General features: G+C 38.8%; 1 protein-coding gene across 2 annotated transcripts in view; it reads right to left on the bottom strand.

The window, feature by feature from the left end:
• The window catches only part of pknox2 (pbx/knotted 1 homeobox 2), a 106,193-nt gene extending 84,416 nt beyond the window's left edge, over positions 1–21,777 (bottom strand). The window contains exons 1-2 of one of the 2 annotated variants that reach the window (XM_080867429.1): positions 21,723–21,739; positions 2,029–2,117 (exon numbers count right to left, since the gene is read on the bottom strand). The gene's annotated coding sequence lies outside the window, so the exon portion shown is untranslated. Of the gene's footprint in view, positions 1–2,028; positions 2,118–21,722 lie in introns of both variants that reach the window. The other variant, XM_080867430.1, reaches the window with a different exon arrangement.
• Positions 21,778–22,239: the final 462 nt, after the last annotated feature.

Here is a 22,239-nt window from a genome sequence, read left to right as displayed (position 1 = left end):
AATTGGCATGCACAGACTCTCGGTGCTAATAGCAAAAGTGACATTATGGCATAATTTCATTTCAATAAAACACAGACAGCATTTTTGGTGCACAGAGATTCAGGGGCACATAAAAGGATAAAAGGAAATAATTAATTTTGCACGACAATTCTAGCAGCTCATATGTACAAAACTTACAAGAATCTCCCACACATATTGACAAGCCAGCAACATCTCATTTCAAAAACATTCCTCTGCGTTAAAGATAAGCTCAGTACAGAGCATGACTGTGTCCAAACTCATACAATAGAGGCTAAATATGTCTTCATGCCCGGCAGCTGTATTTGCCACAGATCGCTAACCGGCAGGATGTGCAACAATCAGAAATATTTCTGTTCTCCTGACAAACAGGATATCAGGTCACTTGGCCTCCTCAACAGTGAGGAATCTGATTGTATGGGGAGATTAAAGTATTGCGCAGAGTCAAGAACCAGCCCCAGTTCTACTTGAGGTTTACCAATGGAGGACATCTTTATTACTTAAATACACTCATTGTTCCTTCACATATATTCAACAGTTAGTTAGAGTTTAGTTTTATAGCTTTAATCTGGCCAGTGAATGACAATAGTAGGTATTCCCGAGGGAGTAACCGGAGCTGGCATGGCGTCACCACGGATTTAAGCCCAGCATTTAATGAGCATGCAGCAGATACAGGCAGCTGTGCCAGACAAAACACAGCACAGGCAGCCTATTCGCACACTGATGTGAGCATGTTATCCAGCTGCTACACTGTGAAACACAAGGTTTTTTAACTTTGTATGTACACCACTAATCGTCATTCGGCTGATATTTGACATTGATTATTCCTCTCTGTCTCAAAGAATATGATAGGCCTTGTGAACGGTGTGGGGAAAGCCAAACCGGAATTTACAGCTAAAAATACCCACAGTGATGAGTCAGGATGGACTGAGCAAACAAAAAGAGACCCGTCTAATTTCCTACAGTCTGGCCTTTCAGTGAAAAAACTTCCAGAGTCCTTTCTAGTTAATGAGAGCAGCATCGAGAAGAGAGAAAAGATCATCTATAGACTAGTGGAATAAAAAGAGATTGTCCAATTTCAGTTCAATTCAATGCAATTTGATTTATAGAGCACCAAATCGCAACAACTGTTGCCTCACAGCACTTTACACTGTAAGGTAAAGACCTTAAAATATTTGAGAGAAAACTCCAACAATGAAATAATCCCCTATGACCATGCAGTTGGCGACAGTGGAAAGGAAAATCTCATAACAAGAAAAAAAAAAGAAAAAAAGAGCAGAGTTTAAGTCAAAGTTTAAAAATAATTACCCAGTTTGTTATCATATTGTATCTAGAATTTTCAGGTGAAAATGAATTTAATTAATTTTTGGAATAAAGCTGTAACATAGTAAAAATGTGGAACAATTTGACCTGTGAATACTTTCCAGAAGCACTGTAAAGCAGGGTATCATCTGCATAGCAATGAAAGGTGATCAGGTATAATGTAAATAGCAGTGGTCCCAGCACAGAACCTTGTGGAACTCTGTGACGAACTTCTGTGTGCGAAGAAGCCTTCACATTTACACGAACAAATCCGTTATTCTTTTACATAGATATGATTCAAACCATAATTCCTTTAATATGGTGTTCTGCTTTGTAATTAAATATTATGGTTAACAATATCAAATCACTGCACTTAGGTGAGGTTTAACATGAAATGCACAGAGATCCACTGTCAGAAACCATAAGACTGTCATTAGCAGCTGTCTGTTTTGATAATGAGCTCTGAAACTTGACTGAAATTATTCAAATAAGCTATTCCTCTGCAGATGGTCAGTTAGCTTTTTTACAACTAGTCTTTTAAGAATTTCTGAAATAACAGGAAGGTTGGAGATTAGTCTATAAATCGCTAAGACAGGAGGGTAAAGTAAAGGCTTTTTAAGTAATAGTTTAATACCACCATCTTAAAAGCATGTAATCTGTTGTGGCAGGGCATGGGCTGTGGCACCGCTGCGGGGGAGGCGGACTCACCTGAGAGGCATCAGCGATCACGTCTCACCGGCTTAGAATGATTAACTGGGTCCTGACTGGGTTGTTGTTGTGTTGTGTGTGGATGGCAGCTGAAAAAGAGCCAACAACCGGGAAATAAAAGTGTGTAAAGTGAACTATGTGGTTGGGTCCATCGCAATTTCCATTCCACCCGTTAACAGAGATAGATTGACTACTAATGGTATGACTTCTTTCAGCAGTCTAGAAGGAACTGAGTGTAATAGACACATTGATGGTTTGAAGGAAGTAATTACTGAACAGAACAATCAGAGAGAGTTTAAATAAATATCAGCTGTTTTAAAAGTTTTGGATTAGCTGTTGGATTAGCAGTTGGATTAACAACTTCATTTTAAAAATCCTGCGACTATTCAAATTAGCCACACCGTGGGCTGTAAGGAGCTCTCTGATTGGTTGGACAGACACAGGCTGTCTGTCTGGATTTTTCTAGCTCATAGCTTCGCCCTGCTAAGTAGCGTGTGTGCTTTTACAAAGGCCGTTCAGCCTCAGGATTTACACTCGACTTGACACGGATATGTGAAGACCCTGCAGCAAAACAAACAGCGCAACCTCTGACTGAGTGCCTGTTTATTCAGTCTGACCACCTGTTGAAGGTAACGTGCTAACATGGCTAACGATAGCATCACCGCACGTCGCCACGTTATTTTAAGGTCATCTTAGCTTATGAAAATTTTACGTCACATCTGTACGAGCTGGCTACATGTTTTGTAAACTGCTGTGCTCTTCACAAATAAAGCTGGAAGCAGCTCAGACTATTAGAACCAGCACTGAGCCCTGTTACATTTACACAGTGTTAGAGCAACGGCTGCAGCCTACAGCCTTTAAACTAGCGTGTGCAGTTCCTGCTTTAACCTCCTAGGACCTGGCGTCCACATATGTCGACATCACATTTTCACTCACTACATCCCACGGTGTGGCTAATTTGAATAGCTGCAGGATTTTTAAAATGAAGTTGTTAATCCAACAGCTAATCCAAAAGTTAATCCCTGAGCGAACAGGAAAGGGAAATGGATTTTGAAATGAGGAGTGGAATCGCCATTTTAAAAAGCATTGTGAAAATCACTTTATTAAAGTGCAATTCGAAAAAGGGTTTTGAAATGAAGTTTTTAAAAAGCATTTTAAAAATCAGTTTACTAAATTGGAATTCAAAAATGAATTTACAAATGCAGAATTTATTCTACAACTCATTATTTAAGCACAGAATTCTTTATTTCCATGCGCATGGCTCTTGTGGTCCTCCATATTTGTTAACCTGGCTACAGTACTGAAAAGAAACCTGGGATTATTCTTTTTTCTTCTATCAGTGATGAATTGGAAGATGTCCCAGCTTTACAGAAGGCTTTTTTTTATAGAGCACAAAACTATTTTTGCAAGCCAGACAAAGGTTTTCTAAATTAGTGAAACACTATCTCCTCCTCTTCAGCTAAAGGTTATCTGCTTTAAGGTGTCCATTTGTGAGTTATACCAAGGACTTTGATCTGGAGCTTTCTTTTTTAGAAGACTCATAGTATATATGTGTGTAGCTCTGCTTTGTGTGCCCAACTCTGAATAATCACACTTTGGGGGCTCAATAATTTGATGAGATTACTAGAAAAGAGAGCTGCTCCATGTAAAGTGGAATTGATGCCATTTCTCCTAAAAAAGACCACATAAATTTTTTGAACATGACACAGCCAGTGGTTTAAGAAAAACATGCAGCTAAGCATGTCACTACTGTTCTGAATGGAGAGGATGAGTCTGGTATTTTTTAAATCAAAATTACATACTTTGTCAGTTTCAGTATTAATCAGTAATAATTTGAGTGACTTAAGTAATTTCAAAATTAATGCAAACAGGTGCTTTACTGCTAAAGTGAATTCCAGTCTTGCAAAATCTAATTTATTCTTAGTTGGCAGTTTTATATTTCCTTCAAGGGGGGCTACTATGACCCCAGGAACAGAATCAACTATGGCTGCTCAAGTCTCTAGTGTTATGTTTCACAGACTAGAGTTTTTAGCTTGGCAGGTGTCTCATGAGAGGGTAAATTCAATTTGAAACATGAACAGGTTAGTGGAGTAGCAGGGGTACAGCTAACTGGGGTTAGCTATCTGGGAGTCCAAAGCTACAAGTTTTATTAAAGTACCACTGATGCTAAAGGAAGCTGAGAAGTAATTAAACATTTGAAAAACTGCACAGCAGCACGAGGGTGTGCTGCTGGTGCTTCATTTAAAGGTGTTTCTATAAAAGGGGCATCATTTTTAATTCTTCTTATCACCAAACTATTCACTGAGCTGTCGTGCCCTATGGATTGGTGCCAGTCATCTCTGAAGAGACCAGACAACTTCAGAATAAAACTGCTTCATCACAAGATGAATATGATAAAAGTGACTGCCCTGAAAAACATAATATTAATTTCTGTATTGAATTTGAGAAACTTGCCTTTAAGAAACGATACTAGTAAAACGCCTCTTATCAACTGTCATTATAGGTATCAAAAGTTAATACCACTGTTCTCTCGACCTACGTCACACATCTGCTTGTCTAGTTGAGAATATAATGAAACTGACTATATCTTTACTCTTTGCTTATGTACGAGACGTCAAAAGGAAGGCAAAAATGTTTTTATTTTTTTTAATACCATGATATTACTTGGCCTTGCCTCCATGTACTGGGATAAATATTTTTACTTGAGAATACATTTATGTCCAATTCAAAACTTGCCCAAAAAAGTTTATATCCCAAGGCACCAAAGTGCATCTGTTATGCAAAATGTATATCAAGATTTACATGCATTATCTTTTGAGGCAAACACACAGGTAAAAACACACTGAAAACATAAAGGATGTGTTTTCACTTCATTCCAGCTGTCAGACTGTCAGATCTAACACACAGAGAGGAGACACAAGAGGGATTTCCCAGGTGGAATCCTGCCTTGATTCTCACAAAAATGAATCAAACAATCCAGACAGACAGCAGGCCAGTTAAAAGAAGTTGTCTTGGCTCATATTATGCAATATCCTGCAGAGGTATCTCTATAATGTGACTGCACAAGTTTAGATATATTTTGAAAAATATATATTTTGAAAACTCCTAACTGATGTACATGTAAGTCAGTGAAATGAATCACATCTTTAAGATGTGGCCTCTGTGATAAATCAATGGAACTGCTGTGTTCTGTGGTAAGTACAAAGCACTGAATGGGAAGACTGAATGGATTAAACAGCCAGTGACCACAATTTACATTATTTTATATGGGTACATTCATTGTCAGATGAAGTGATGAACTGCAGTACGAACATCACTGATTTCTGATTATCTTTTTATGAAACTACAATCAGTGTTCTGCTTGAAAACCTTTGGCTGCTGTTACTCATATCCTTTCCCAAACATATAAAGGTAGGTTTTACTGCTTAAACCTATGTTAGGGACTAGAAAGGTGCTCGTGTAGTACCTTTCTAGTCAGTTGAGCATTCAAAGCACTTTCTTACTATAATCTCAACCAGTGACACACACATTCATACAACACTTATTTACGCGTAAGCACTTTCTAACATTCACACTCCATTGGATGCATCCGGGGCAACTTGGATACTGCCCGATGGCAGTTGCCCTTACACAGCATCAAAATGCATGTTATTGGGTGTATTGGACCAATACAAGTGCTCAATACTTTCACCCAGCTTCTCAACAAGCACATTTGATCAAGAGGTTTGCTGGAATATGCCCAATCCACAGCGCTCACAGGATCCACTGCCAGCATCACAGTTCCAGACACTACAGGGCACGCACAGAGGTCCCAGGCCCATGCCTTAGGGCTGTTTTGGTGGCACAAAATAGAACTAAAATATTAAAAGGTACTTTTAAATTTGTTGCTAATAATACATCATAAAATGACTTACAGATTACAGATTTTCACATCTTGCACATAAATGATATAAAGCATGAAGACATGATCTGTTATTTTAATGTCCATCTTGTATAAAATGTCAGAGTCATGTGGTAGAATGAAATTTATACACTACAGTACACGCTGATGACAAAGTCATAAATGTAGTGAAGAATGTTGATAATCTCCTCAGCCTGGTGCTGTATAGCAGTAGTAAATTTTGCACATAATCTTTCAATGTCTCTCAGACAGAAAAAAGTGCTTCCCATATGTACATTAAAGAAGATGGATGAAGGAAGCACAAAGAAAGCTTCGGTTACAGCAGACTCATTCTCTCTGAATTTAAACAGCCAGTGTCTGCCCATTATATAAATAATGAGGCCATAGTAGGAATAAAGGTAACACTTTTTTTTGCTGCAAATTTAAACACTCTTTCATTGTCTGAGCATGAAACAGCTCGGGAAGGCAGAAGCACAATGGACTTGGCAGAGGCGGCAAAGGCAGAACAGACAGAGAGGAATTCCCCATCAGTGTCTGAAGCAAACTAACCTTTCTTTTTTCTTTCTGACTCTTCCCTCCTGGTGAGAGTCCAAAGGAAGAAAGTTAACTCTTTCACTGGCACACTGAATGTCTGCTTCAGTTGTTTGTTCAGAGTGCACAGCTCCTAATAATAATTCATGACATTCCTGTGGACTGAGGCTGCAGAATTTACTGACACCCTGGTTCTCTCTGTAGCCTCCACAATGTTTTTCCACACATTAGAGATGCACCACTTAACCCCCCCCCCCCCCCCCCCCCCCCTTCGCCACCACCACAATCCAGCTCCATATCCAGGTAGTTAAATACAAAGTACTTTCTGTCCTTTTCCCAGTACAGAAAATAGTGTCTTGAAGGTGCTTCTCTGTCTGTAAATGTCGGCTGGTGATGGTTTATAAATACCACTGACCACGGGGGAGAAGAAGAACAGTAGCATGCCATTCACTGAGATTGAGAGATTCACACAAAAGACTTATAAGAAAACCTCAAAACAGTAAACCGCTTTCTCAATTTCCCAGCCCTAGCTTGTACAAACACACTCTCATATCCTGGAAAGATAAGCAGGCCTGTTTTGAAGAGGGCATCAAGAAGGCAGGTGTAAGTCATCCCTCATCTCCTGTCATGGTGGGTCTCACCTTCACAGTCCAACTGACACTACGCTGCAGCCAATCCTTTCTGAGAAGCTTAACCACGCGTCTCTTTTTGAGAGTGGCCCATTGGTCAACTTTGCTCTGAACAAATGGGGAAAAAAAACAAGAACGAAAGCAACCACAGGTAAAATCACGTGTTCCACGTCCACATTTCCAGCAATAAGTCAGATTCATTCCCAGTAGATGCCGGACTTCACCAGGGCTGCCCTCTGTCACTGATTCTATTTACAATTTTTATTAATGCCAAGTGGTTTAAGGCTTCCACCTTGGTGGCTGCAGGATCACGTCTTTGCTTTTTGTGGATGATGTGGTTCTGCTGAATTTATTAGACTGTGGCCTCACACTGAAGTGGTTTACAGCTGAGAGTGAAGTAACAGAAATGAAAATTAGCACCTTCAAGTCTGAGTCCATGGTTCTCAGCAGAAAAAGGGTGGAGTGCCAAATATAGGTAAGGATGGATGGATGGACGTGTTACAAATGTTCTAACAGAAAAGTTTGATATTTTTCATAATAGCTAGATAAGAAGACTTATCTAGGTTACCACTAGATCTATAAGAGACTGGCAGCCAGGCACTGAACTTAGTTTGGCAAAATCTGTAAAAAGCAACTCACAACAAGTTTTTGTGTTGTTTGTGAACAAAGACTGCAGTCTTGTCGTCATCAGCTAGCAGGAGATCCAGGATCCAGGAGACCCACATGATTTTATTCTGTTTGTATGCAAGCCCAGTGTCCCAGGTGTCACATGCCAGTTTTGATGTCACATCATGTCACCTTGCCCAGTTGTGTAGCTCTTGATTTTTGTAACCTGGCGTGTTGCGCCACAAGACTTTGCAACAACAACAACAAAAAAACACTTGGCAAAGTCTTTGCTTACAGTTTTGAGTTTTTCTCTTCCTATAACATCACTTACATGGCAGTATTGTCTAAGTGGCGACACCTATCGTTCTGCAGAGGCTTCCTGTGCCTTAACAGTGGGCATAAATAGACTTCAAGATGATATTGCAAAGCAACCTTAGCTGTCAATTTCCAAATGGGAATGAGGAGTGAGTAAACCTGAAGATGAATTTTGCAGCATGAAAGAATTTTAAATATTCCAAATTCTATCCTTTGGTGAATATATCATTTCCAACATGAGTTCTCTGACGGAAAACCTTCAGTTGATCCAAATGCTTTAAGAGGGAGCATTTTTCTCTAATACTGGGTTCTCTTCCCTGTTCATTTCAGAATCAAATTTCAGCTCCTACTCCTCCCATACAAGGTATTGGATAATCAGCCACCGTCTTATCTTAAGGACCTTACAGTACCATATCACTCCAATAAAGCACTTCACGCTTAGACTGCTGGCTTGTCTACGGCTCCTAGGATATTTATTTACAAAGGTAGAATAGGAGGCAGAGCTTTCAGTTTTTAGGCCCCTATTCTGTCAAAACAGCTCCCAGTTTGGATTTGGGAGACAGACACCCTTGCTACTTTTAAGATTAGCCTTAAAACCTTTCTTGTTGAAAAAGCCTAGGGCTGGATCAGGTAACCCTAGGCTGCCAGAGGCTTCCCATGAGTGTTTCTTCTTCACTTGTTTGTTTTCACTGCGTTTTTATACTTTATTTAATCATTCATTATTAGTAATCTCTGTCTCTAGTATGTCTTTTGTCGTGTCCCCTGTCCTAATTCCCAACCAGTTGCAGCAGATGGCTGCCCCTCTCTGAGCCTGGTGCTGTTGAAGGTTTCTTCCTGTTTAAAAAAGGGAAGTTTTTTTTCCTTTCCACTGTCACTAAGTTCTTGCTCATAAGGGCTTGTCTAAATTTTGGTAGTTTTCTCTGTATCACTGTAGGGTCTGTCCCTTACAACATAAGGAACATCTTGGTAAGACTGTTTTTGTTGTTACTATATAACAGGTAATAACATGGAACAGAAATGATTGACCTATTGCAGAAAAACCTATCTAAAAGGCTTTTTCCTAACAAGAAGTTTTTTTCAGAGGAAACATTGCAATCTAGAAAAAAAGTCTTCCATAATGAGGCCAATTGGATTAGCAGTGGTGTGGTCTGAATCTGTGCAATTATTGTTTTAGACATAATGGCGAGTTGAAAGAGGCATACTGCAGGCTTCAGTTATTAGAGCTAAAGGCTCATTATTGGAGGCATTAACTCAGTTATTGCTACCAACCAGAATGGTTGGGTTTTCATACATCTTGGATAAACTACAGGACTTGCTCTGGCTACTTAATGCTTCCCCAACCAGGCCAGAGAGACATTTTTAAAAACTTCTGTGCCACCAAATCCAAATGATAAATCACTTAACAGGAGCCTTATGAGTCTATGAGACTGTTGTTGCTGAACTTGTTCTAAAAAGATAAAGACTGAGACACGGTCTCCATTTGAACCATTTGGAGAATCCCCTTACAGTCCTGGTACAAGACTAGTGTTAAAGTTCAGATGTGTGGTACTAATCACATTTAAAAACAATGTCACATACAGCAATCTTTAGGTGTGAGCACAGAGCACTAATGAAACACTGATGATTTCAGTGAGGCTGTCGAAATTACTTATCCCCTCTGAAAAGCTCTTTAAACTAAAAAAACAAATTTCATCCACAATCAGCACTATCAGATTTCAAATTCCCATTTACACCACACTAACATTACAGCAATGCCAAGGCAGTGCCAGCAGGGATCCAGGCATAGATACAGCAGAGCGGTATGGAGACCTTGACCAGATGAGAGCAGCCAGGGGGAGGGGGATCTGGATAGCTGTCTTTCTTCTCCCAGACTCGAGCCCAGACATACAGAAACACACTTGACTCTGTACCGTCTCCAGACGACGCCAGTTCCACAGCTGTTTATAACTCACTTTTAGCACAAAACCATCATCACTCTTTGGAGATGAACCTTTATGAAGTCACATAGTGCGTGGGAGAGCTGTGTGGGTGCGTGACTATGTGTCATTTTTCATTCTTTTACTCAATTTTTTTTTAGTCGCTTTCATAGGAAAGTGCTCTTTCCTATGAACTCCTCTGAGGTGCTTTTTCACCTCTTAGGCTGAAAACTTCTCTGTCTGGATTGATCTCAGTGGAGTTTGTCAGATTCTAATGTTATTTTCATTTAGAAATATAATAATGTATAATAGTGTGGGTTTTATGAATGTCTACGTGGAAAATAGGTGGGAAATTTTTTCTCAGCTAGGTATTGGAAACATTGCATGTTGCACCACCCACACCCACAGCCCGACACATGCACACACAACATTTTATTACAGAGTTAATTATATCTGATAGCAGAAGACACGCTGATTTTAATTGTACAAACTCTGAAACTTTCAGGATTTTGTTTGTTTGCCTTTCTTCTTTTTTTTGGGATTTTTGTTATCGGGGGAGGGGAGGGGTCAAATAAAGCCACTGGGCACAATATGGATATGGCTTTTTATTTTTGCTATGGCAAAATATAACTCCTTATTACGGTGTATTGCAGGTTTTAGGCACTTATCAGTGACAGGTGTTAGTGCCAAAAATATTGCAGGACAAAGTATGTACCTGAAAGTATCCACAATGTCACTTTCAGCCTTGAAATACTGATTTATGAGCACATACTGACACATTAAACTTTTTGAATTAATGTAGCTGCATGCTTCCTGCATTTAAATACATAAAACTATTTTAATACCGTAAACGAAACAGTCTAAATTTAGGCTCGATGATGGTTTCTCTGCAGAGTAGTGACATCACCTGTATTTTAAGTTCACGTTTTTTTCTCTGTTTATTTACATGACAGACACTGCATTTTAATAACACTTTTTGAAAATTGGACTTTAATTGAGTAGTAAAATTTGTAGCTATTGCATTTTCACAAATCCCAGTGTCTTTATAGGCAATTCAAACTGCCGTCCTGATTGGCTCCCCTTATTAAATAATAGCTGAACTGTTTCCAAGCAGGCAGCATTAAACTAGGATGCATCCAGCAGCAGGTTTACTTATTTCAATTGAAAGAGTTGCTGTTGTTCATGACTAACAGCTGTATCACAATGTTATTTTTTAGTTAGCCTTTAACTGACTTTCATTTATTTGTAAAAGGCAGGATAAGTAATGTTGTATTATAATGGAAGCTTGTTTGAAGACAACCTACAAATATTCTGAAAATGTCAAGAAGTTTAAGAAATATTAAATGCCTATTATATTAACAGCACACTATAACCTACTTACTGAAAGCTTGACTGAAGTGCTGCACATCTGTCCTTTGGACTGAACAAGATCTGTACAGCAGACTGCTGCCAAAGTCAAGCATTTACAGTAGTCTCCATTTTCCTGCCATGTCTTTTTGCATCTTACGCATATTAACTACTCTGTGTGAAACCTGGAGTCCAAGATAACATTACTTCTTATGAGAAATGTACCCGAGATGTGAGTGCAAACACACACAGAGAAAATAAATAGACACTTTATAGAGTGATCATCCAATATTTCTAGTTCTTTCTGCATTTCTCACTTTTCAGGAATGTCTTGAACAATAGCCTCTTTGAGAGAGCGAACCTCTTATCGTGGCACATATCCTAACATGCTAATTACCCACACAGTTTGAGTTCATTTATTATGCATGAAATAATCTAATATGATGACTGTGATAATTATGCGCACATAGATAAGATAAAAGAGTAGTAACCAATTATGGCACGGGAGTTGGGAAAAGTAATTATTCTTTGTAGTGGAAAGAAGTCTCGGTAGAGAAAAAGGGGGTTCGGTCTGTTTTTCTTTTTTTCTACTTAGTACTGGATTTAACATGTGAAATCATGTCTACACTCCCAGATAATGTTTAAGGGATATTTTCGTGATTTAAAGTCTTATTTTTTAGCAGGCATTTCATTGACCAAAATGAAAAAGTAAAACTGCAGTAGACCAGAATTTTCTTCAGCTGCTGATATATCCACTTACAGTGATGTTTCTGTTATAATTGCACACGCTCACCCCCCCCAGCAAACTCCATAAATCTGACATGTTTACATTAAGACTTGAAAGGCAATGCAACTAAATGTCTTGGTTTTCATCGGCAGTAGCAAATCAGAAAGGACACCAAAAGGAAGGAGTGGTGCTCAGAGTCAAGTACTCACAAATCAGACGGGTGTTGTAGAGTCATTAAATATTACCACTTCTAAAATCAGAGCTGGCATGCGGTTAGCCCGCACCACTGTACAAACACACTTAACACAGCACAGCTTTCTTTGACAAATTATGTGCCTGCCACCACAAATCACAGGAAACAGAGACTCAGCAGTAATTTTGTTTCTCTGTGACTGTTTTGGCTCAAATCTTCTTATGAATTAAACTTTTATGTAACGGAATGTGGCAGCCTGGAAACGGTGCTGAATGTGGATTAATGTGTCGGCATGCTCACACAGACAGAGAAAGAAATGTTTTACGGTTGCTCGTAATGTCTTTAAATGAGAACCAAACTTGACTGAGTCACTGCTGCAGGCCAAAATAATGAGATACGGGAACGATAATTAAATGGGGGAAAAAGAGAAATTTTAAAACAGGTGCTAATTGCAAAATTTGTGCTATGTAAAGGAGGACTATTGTCTCTGACCTCAAACTAAAACCCAACTGAAAGTGACTCAGAAGTGCACACGTCATGGTCACACTCATCAACCGTCAACCGTGTCCCGGACCAAGTCTCCTGTGGACTCCTGTAGCTGACTCATAATTATTTGCAGAGTCCAAGCTTCAGGCCAAACACGAGTCCAGAACCATCCAGAAGACAGCTTTTAAAAACAATACTGCATCAATTTCGACAGGTTTTTCAAATCAGCTCAATTTCCATTTCCATCAGTGTCGATCCCGCCCTGTTTCAACTACACGCAGGTCTGAACAAAGGGACTGGCTCTCTGTGTGCTCTGTCACTTTAAACTGGAGGTTAATGTCAGTGGTGCTCATGTTTCCTTACACACTCAGCAAAGTCATAATGTTCTAAATGCAATGAAGTGAGGAAAGGAGAGAGCAAGGACGATGGATACGGCTAAGACGGAAGCTACTGCATATCATGCATTTCATATGAACAGCTGATGTTTGGAAAACATTTTCATGGATTTTTTGATGGATATTTTTTAGGGGCATTAATCCATGTTATTACAAGCTTGCAGTGAAAAAGAAGATTACTTCAGCTCTCTAAAAACAGGTCATTCTTTGGTCCAAATAAAACAAGAAAGACGTATGGACCATAAAGCCAGTTTTAACTGCTGCCTTAAGTTAAAGTTCAACAGGAGTATGAATAGACTGTTCTTGGTTGACTTCACTAAATCATTGATCATCTCTTAGACATCATTTTCAATATACTGCCAGGAATAAGTTCACCAACATGTTTTCAATATGCAATTTTAGAATAAGGCTGTTGTAAATGCTTGGGGTGTGTAAAGGACAATTTGACTCTAGATCTATCATATTGGTTCCCAAGTGTGGTGGGGTTTAGGTCCCAAAAGCTCTGGTTCAGATTAGGAAAGATGCAGGTTTCCACATTAATAAATAGACTTGTCCTTTCCAAGTTATTCTTGGACTCTTTGATAAGTTCGCAAAAACCCGATCTTTCTAATCTGCATGTTTTTCTCCAAAACATAACCACCAAAATGAATATTTTATCATGGAAAGGAGATTACTCTTATGAGCTGAAAACTCATGTTTTGTCATTGTCACTGGACAGTGGTAATCAAGGAAGTGCTTAATGCAGTAATGTGTGTTTAGCATTGTAAAACTATGTACTTTTATTCAAACTGTGGTTTTTCCTTCTATAACCGAAAAAGCTATTTTGGTGCCTAAACCCAACCAAACAGAAAAAGAAAGAATGTGGAGTTAAAAACAAAAGTGCAAAACCAGGAGAACAGAAGAGTTTCCCAGGAGAACTCCTGTCTGGCTGTTTTCTTCTCTTTAGAGGGTGTGTAATTATGTCATCCATCGCCCCACCTAACACAGATTTTTGTAGGTTTTTATTGTTTTCCATGTTGAAAGCTGAACGCTAAAGAGTTGTCCCAATGCATCAGAATTGAGGCTAAGTGAGGGTGAGTTAAAAAACAAATACTTGGTCTTTTTTTAAAGTGAGACAGGTTTTTACATCTACACATTTCCCCCATATCTAACACTCTGACTAATAAGACTCGGTTAATTATTTCCACACCCAACTTGTTTAGTCCCGACTTTGAGAATTTCCACGTTGATATCAACCAAAAATGAAGTGTGAGACCTCAGTGGACTGAGAAGTGGATCATGGTCAAATGTTGGTGGCTCCCAAATCAAACTCATCCATGATTTATTATTTTTCTTTTGATGTTTCAGCCTTTCACCAATTACAGGACGTTACAGCCGGCTATTGTTAGACTTGGAAAAAAGAAGCACAAGAGCAGAGGATGGAAACAAGTTTTATTTGAAATATGGTCTGATGCTGGTGGGGGGAAATGGTGAATTGACCGATGAGATGGACACTTGGTTTTGTGGGGTTTTTGTTTTTTTGTTTTTTGCTTGTTGAAGACGGATAACAGTTGGGCTGCAGCTTATTATTATCTTATTATTATTATTTTAACAACTGGATATTCTGTTGATTATTCCATAGGTGAATCGAGTAATCGGATATGTTCTCAGTGGTTTCCATTTTAAAAATTTTAAGGTTTTTAATAGTTTATCTGCATACAACATCTGTCAAAAAACTAAAGCCTTTCATTGTCTTTATGTAAGCTGTTAACTTTCTTAAATGCAAAAATAAATAAATGATCGTAAGTGCGGTAATGTCAAAGAAAATAAGGTCTACATGAAATCTAAACTAAGGCATAAAATAAAACTGCCTTTGCGCTTTCTCCTTGGAGAGCTTTCTTACATTAGTACGAGGCAAACAGAGTTCTATGTTGCATCTTTTTGATGTTCGTTCGTGTGTGTGTGTGTGTGTGTGTGTGTGTGTGTGTGTGTGTGTGTGTGTGTGTGTGTGTTACTGAAAACAGAGGCTCTGATGATTAATCTTAATAACAATTCTGTGTCCACCCTAACAATAATAGGTCACAGGCTCAGAGTATTACTGGCACAGGTACATTTTTATCAGCCTGTGAAGAACCACTTTTAATTCTATATTTTAAGATATTTTTGTTTACTTTAAATATGAAAAAAATGATGTAAAAGCCTTAAATATGGTTTAGTACACCCCTGCTTGCTGCTGGTATCACTACAATAGAAAGCATGACGCCTGTAGTCGGCCTTCAGCAAGCTCATTTAAATATCGTATAGATATTGGAGCTTGCTAAAGATGTGGTTTGATCACGGACTCCTGCTGACTGTTTCTAGTAAAGTTTTTAATAAGAAACAACTATTTCCGTGGTGACAACTAAATGCTACAGAGCCTTGGATTAAACAAAGCATGAAGCAAAGAATTTTCATAGAGGATTTTTTTTAATAGTCGAATTATTCAAGTTACTGGATGAATCACTGCAATCCTGGAATAGAAAAAAAAAATGAATGACAGAACACCTATATCAGACATGTCTGTCTACAAAACCAGTCAATATTAGCATGTATAGTGTTGATGACAGAATGCAGTATTTCACTCATATGTATATAGTTAATAGTTAATAATTAATAATTTAACATAATGCATTTTATGAATGTAGTTGCTAGGGGACTGGCCATTTTGTTAGGTTACCGTGTAGTTATATATATAAAATGTTATTTCTACTTTACCATTAGCATCCCTTTGGATGAAAAAGCTGCTGAAATTTAGCAGCAGTTCGACATCCAAGATGGCTGATGTTTAGTGAAATATAATACAGGAATGAAAGAGTGTAGTGCTCCTTTCACATTTTAGGAGTGACAAGTCTTGTGAAACACTGTGACAGATATAGCCTTCCTGTGGAAAATGAAATGCGCCTCGACTCAAGCCTGTACTGTCATAAAATCATGGCACTTTTATAGCAGGGTACTGGACTATGTAAAGGAAGTCATTTGCAGCTAATAAGAACGACTACTAAAAAGCACTGGGACAAATCATTGTGTCCTTGCCACTGCATAATGTCTTTACTAGTCTTACTAGTCTGCTGATAAGTCACAGTTTTAACTAACGACTTGTGCATTAACAAGAATTTCCCCGGGTGCCTTCAAAGACCTCTTAGAGATTAACAGCAAAGTATACAAATGGATTTCAAGAGACGACTGCTTTTGTTCAACTCTAATGCCAAGAATAAAGGAACAGCTATAGACTGAGTGAAAATATTGTCCTTCAGATCAATGGTGTCCTAGAGTGCAGTAGGCTGAAACATTCAGATGAGTGGCAGAAAGAGCAACACACTTGAATAATATCTTTGGAGAGGACTGTGGAAAATGGAAGTGTACTCCAGTAAATAGCCATTTGGAGGTCACAGCTTTAGCGTTGGTGTATTTCTATTCACAGCGCAGCAGACTTCAATGAGCTGCTGTGCCAACAATCAAAGGAAGCTGATATCTAAAGATCATCAACCACCATTTCAAAAAGGCTAATTTCCTCATCTTCTTGCCTATTGCCTTGTATCTCAATGTGTTGGGTTTTTTTTTCATCTGTATATTAATTTAGCTGTAAAACAAACAAACAAACAAACAACAACAGTGATCTGAGATAGCTTAGTGCTCACAGAAACAGCCTGAATTCTTGTGTACCTGGTTGTAAAACTAATAAAAGCAGATCTGCATCACATAGAGGAGACAACGCTTTTCTTAATGGCAACTGCACTGCAGTGCCGAAAACCAGCTGGAGCTGTACCTGCAGTAAAAAGACGCTGGAGTTTCAATAAAAACAGCAATTTTTGAAGCGACATCAATATAGTTGCATTAAGCTAATTGAAGCTCCTGCCTCTGTATCAGTGCATGGTGTGAAGATGGCTTCATCAAAATAAGTAACAGTTCTGAGGAAACTTAAATATGTTTTATAGAATATTGCAGTGTGTGAAATTCCCAAAAGTGGCAACAGCATTTTGGCCAATGCATTTATTCATGTATTCATTCTCAATATGCAGCCACATAGTACTTGGTCGGATTTACTCTGCTGTGATCTACTGTTGAATTCAAATCAAATATTTTGAACCTCACCCAGCTCAGCTGTTACCAGGACTCTGAAATATAATAAATTCAGGATTTGCTGGCAGGATTCATATTTCTCTGTGAGAAGCTCTACTCATTTATTCGGATTATCTACATTCCACCAGAGATAAGAAGCAAAGGCACAATGAGGTTCAGAGTCTTGCTAAAGGTCTTCAAATGCAGAATATATAATGTGCTGTAGCTAATTTGATTGCACGCTTGATCTTTGAATAGTAAGCACCAATGTCTAAAAATATTATGTTTTAATTGTTTTCACTGCAAAAATAATGACATCAAAAGCAGCTGATATTAACACTACTGAATACTGACGACGTGAGAGAGAGGCCGCAGCCTGTTTCTGAAGAATCTTTGAAATACTTTTCACCCCCAGTAAACAATGCACATGCATCCTGCTGCTGGTGGAAAAACTAAGCTGTATTGGACTTTCCATTCTAAGCCACAACTTTGACTCATTTTAGGGAATGTGTCCCTGCTGGGCTTTCATTTCCTCTGTCTGAAAAAAGGAATGCAATCAGAGAACTGATGCTAAAATCATTATCTAATGACTAAAGCCCTTATTTGACTCCTTCCATGCTGTCGTGTTCACTGTTCAAGCACACATCTGTGATTGTTATGTGAAGAAGAGTATTTCTAAAAGTTTAAGAACGATCTGCAGGGTAAACTGAATGTGCTACACACTATCATTCAGTGAATAGCAGTCTGGAGGCAGACATGGATTTTTCTTACTTTTTTCCAGCTGGAGATGAGCAGTGCTATACTGAGAGAACATTGTAATAACATTTTGTGGAGTAAAACAACACAAGAAAAAAAGAGTAGCCTGTGTCGTGTAGACAAGTATGTAATCCTCCACATGCTCATGTGCAATGGAATCACTTTTAGTTCATATTTTAAAAAAATAAACGAAACAAAACAATCTATGCATTTAAATAGTCATTAGGAATACTGTTTTACATCAAGACTTGTAAGTAATGTAATGACTGCCTTAAAAAAGTGACTATGAAGTGTAAATGGTATCAAATATATATTAATTCACATTTTCTCACTAACTTTATCTTAAAAATGCTTCCTTAATGTTTGCTTTTGCATTGCAGTTATTTGTAAATTCTACAAGACATACATCTGGAAACACTCATTGCTAAGGCACTAAGAGGATGTCTGTTGTTATACCGATCACCAACTGGCACTGGGGAGGAACCAGCTAAATGTACTGCTGTTTGCTATTTTAATAAAAATGAAAATAACTACAATTGTGCTCAGATGCAATTATGGGGCAAAAATGTTAAATTACATATAAATGTCAAAATGTTATTGATTACTATGGGGTTATATACCACTATTCAGACTACATCATTTATTTATTGTTATTAAAGTAAAATGTTTTAATCGCTTTTTCTGCCTCACACTCTTTTCATTGTTGAGCGTTTAGATTAAAATACATTTCAGCAGTACTGTATGCCGTTACTGCCTGATTCCCTTTTTAAATTAAATTACAGTTCTAATCAACATGCCTATTCATTATAGTTTGTTTATGTCTTTCCAGAAACAAAGTCTGTAATGTTGACACTATATGGAGAATCGCTAAATTTGCCTGCTGTTCCTCTTGAAGCATAAATCAAGCCAATCCATCTCTCTCCGAAGCCCACTCCCCGGTGGCTTACTTAGAGCCGTGCCAGCACAGCACTGGCTGCGGAATGAGCATGGGTAAGCATGCAAGGGCTGTCTTTAACCTGTGCTATCTGACGATATAAAAAGGTCTCTGCCTCCTCCTGAGAGCAATAGGGATCAAGCAGGCTTAGTGGGCATGACCTACGAGGGCCCAGACAGGACCAAAACATGCAGCGCAACACAATTGTCTAAAGAACTGCCGTGCTATCGAACATGAGAAAACTAGACTACATCACTTTGCTCATGGGCCAGAACAGGAGCTATATTCACTTCGCTGAGGATACCCAGCAGACTAAAACCCTATGAATAATTCAAAACATCCGCTGTTTTTCCAGCCTGATTTTAAAAAGCCGGGCCCTCAAAAAAAACAACAAATTAGATATTTCACAATTTGATTGCTAGAAAAAAGACTCCTGCAAAGTAAGCCCTATTAGTCTTACAAGAAACCCTGTGAAAAAAAGAGAAAGAAAGGAAAAAGACTGTCTCCAAAAATGATTCCACTGGCACCATGCAGGGAGGAATTAGCAGCAAAGGCGAAGAAAATGACAAGACATTCGCTCATGGTTTAATTTCCTCAATTGCTTTATGGCCATACATAAATGCTTAAATTGGTTTGTAACATATGCTCTCCTCGCTCTGTTTACTTCCTTCATTTAGTGTGACTGACTCACTTTATTAGTGATTATCCCCCAAAAAGCTGTAGGAATGCACAGCATCACATCTCATCATGTAATTTACCCATATAGTAAGAATGGGAATATGCAAATGGTGCCGGAGTATTGTGCAGCCCTAAATGTGCCCCTGGGCTGCTTGTCCAATGACACAAATCATCAATTAAGATCTCAGCAGGGTTTGGTGGATAAACTAAATTGGCATTATCGCCTTTTGACAATATGTAGAGCTGCGTGGGGTACATAACAACAAAGAACAAACATCTCTGAGGGTGACTAGTGATGCGTATCAACTCGTGTGCTTGCGTATTTGTGTACGCCGTCTCGATCCATTCGCAGGTAAATCATCTACTGACAAAGGGTGATTTGAACGGTGTAAAAGGTAAAAGGGCTTCTCTTGCTCTTTTAACAGCAATTCACAGAACAACAGCAGTATCTTACAAAGTGTTTACTTTCACAGTGGGTGCAAATTTAGCCCCTCGTGGGATTTCATGCTCAGCATTTTGCACCTGGTGAATGTGTCTGACAAAGGGACCTAAAGTGGTCCAAATCGCCATCGTGATTTCTCAGGGAAGCAGATGATTAGTAAACAAATGGTTCAGGCATATTTAATTAAGCTAATGTACTCTTGATGTTCACACTATGGCCTTAGTTATTAGGCCCTCAGTTAGCTTTGTATAGCCAGAGCATTTTACCACTGAGAGAAAACAACTGTGTCAGTTGTCAGTTTAAATTTTATATCAAGAAAAGCGTTTCTGTTTTTAAGTCACATGTGTTTATCAAATCTGCGCCTGCCTATATGAAATACTGCCCAAAGGGACACAGGAGTTGGCTGAATTTGACTCAAAAAAACTACTAAGACAGAGCAAAAGACCAGCAAATCTGGGCCTCTCTAACTCAAGGATGTAAGTCAAATCATACAGGCTAGCAGTGCTGAAAACTAGCTGTCTCGCAGACAGTGTTTTGTGCCAGTCAAACAAGCTCTACGGTGAGCAAAACCGTCATTCAAGCAATTGTGGAATAAACAAGTCATCTGAAATAGAAAGTGGTGAGCGGCACACAAAGAGGGCCAGTGTTCAGACTAGGGAGGTTTTTGCAGGGCTGGGTAGGCTGAGTGTAAACTTTAGAGCTCACTTCAGTCAAACATTGATTGAGAAAATAAGAAGTCAAACATGCCCCTATATGAGGACAACTTAAATTACTACATGTAATATTTTAGCTTTATATATTGTTTGTTTTACTTTAAAATACTGCTGCTACACTAATTTCACTGAAAAGCTTGGGTACTTTTGTAAGTCATCAGCAAAAAAAATGTAATTTTAAAGGTAACTATAGTTCACTTTTTTCAGTTTGAGATTGAAAAACATGCAACCATCTATTTTTCCTGCAAACCAAAATAATTACACACGCAAAACTCACGAGCATTAAGAAAAATAATAATAAAATTCAGTGAATTACATCAAATTGCAAGTGTGCTACATGACACCCCCCATTTACACCTCACCTAACTCGGTCAGTCAAAATAAAAGCCTTTTTAACAGCGCAACAACGAAACTTCAACATCAAGAAAATTGCATTACATTACAACACAACACGCCTTTTGCACGTTACAGACACGCCGTAAAATGAAGTGTTAATTTGCGATTAATTAGAATGGGATGAGGCGTTCCGAAGCTTTTTGACAAAGAAATCAAAGCAAACAGAACGCCAGCTTCCTGCACGCTTTACTGCTTTTATTCTCTTTAAACTATTACATTTGCACTAAAACATCCGCTTTATACATTTAAAAAAAAATCTGAGATAACCGCATCACAAACATTACCGCGACAATTTCAAAAATCCAAATGCCGCATCAAGCAAAGGAAAAAAAAATCCACTGGTCTTTGAGTCCAGCACAAAAATGCTTCTCCTCTCCTTTCCCTCTCTCTTTTTTCACCCCCTCCTCTAGGCCCCCTCCCTTCCCTCAGTCTCTCGCTCTCTCTTTTTTTTTTTCTTTCTCCCTCCCTCACTCTCTCTCTGTCTCTCTTTCCCTCCCTATCTCTCTCTCCCTCACTCTGGCCTGGCTGGCTGTCTGACTGTATGAATAATGTCCTGCCTTTTGTAATGAAGGGGGGGAAAGGGGGAAAAAGGACGCTGGAGTGCTGAAGCCCTGCTCCCATGCACTGACATTGAAAATGAATGACAGCTTACCTGCATGCCAATCTTCATCAGACTGACACTGGGCTGACAGCACAGCCTATACTCCTCCACACAGTCGCTGACGTCAGTCATGTCAGGCCCCTCCCACCTCCATCTTCATCTCCGCTCCCCGTTTTCCCAACACCGGGCTGCTGATGCCTTCCAGTGTCCATGGGAAATACCGCAATCAGGTGTAGGGCTCCAAACACACGAAACCTCCAAGAAGAGCGCATTGACATTTGCGGTCGAGTTACGGTGGTGCAACTCGTTTACAACAATCACAGTAACAACAACAGCAAACAACAGTTCATTTCAATAAAAAAAATCTAAAGAATTTAGTTGATTTTGAATCAAGAGAATCAGTCTGGACCAGCTTAAAACGCAAAAATGTGAACATTTAAATGACATTTTCAAATGATTTAATATATGAACACATTCATTGAGCTCGGGCGGACTCTGTTATAAACCTGAAAAGTAAAGTGACTTACATCTGTTCGGTCATCCTCTTTGCTTTCGGTCTTTATACAAA

This window comes from Rhamphochromis sp. 'chilingali', assembly GCF_963969265.1.
Source record: "Rhamphochromis sp. 'chilingali' genome assembly, chromosome: 19".
In the NCBI taxonomy this organism is placed as follows: domain Eukaryota; kingdom Metazoa; phylum Chordata; class Actinopteri; order Cichliformes; family Cichlidae; genus Rhamphochromis; species Rhamphochromis sp. 'chilingali'.
The sequence above is the reverse complement of the archived record's forward strand: the minus strand, read 5'-3'. Positions and strand labels throughout refer to the sequence as shown.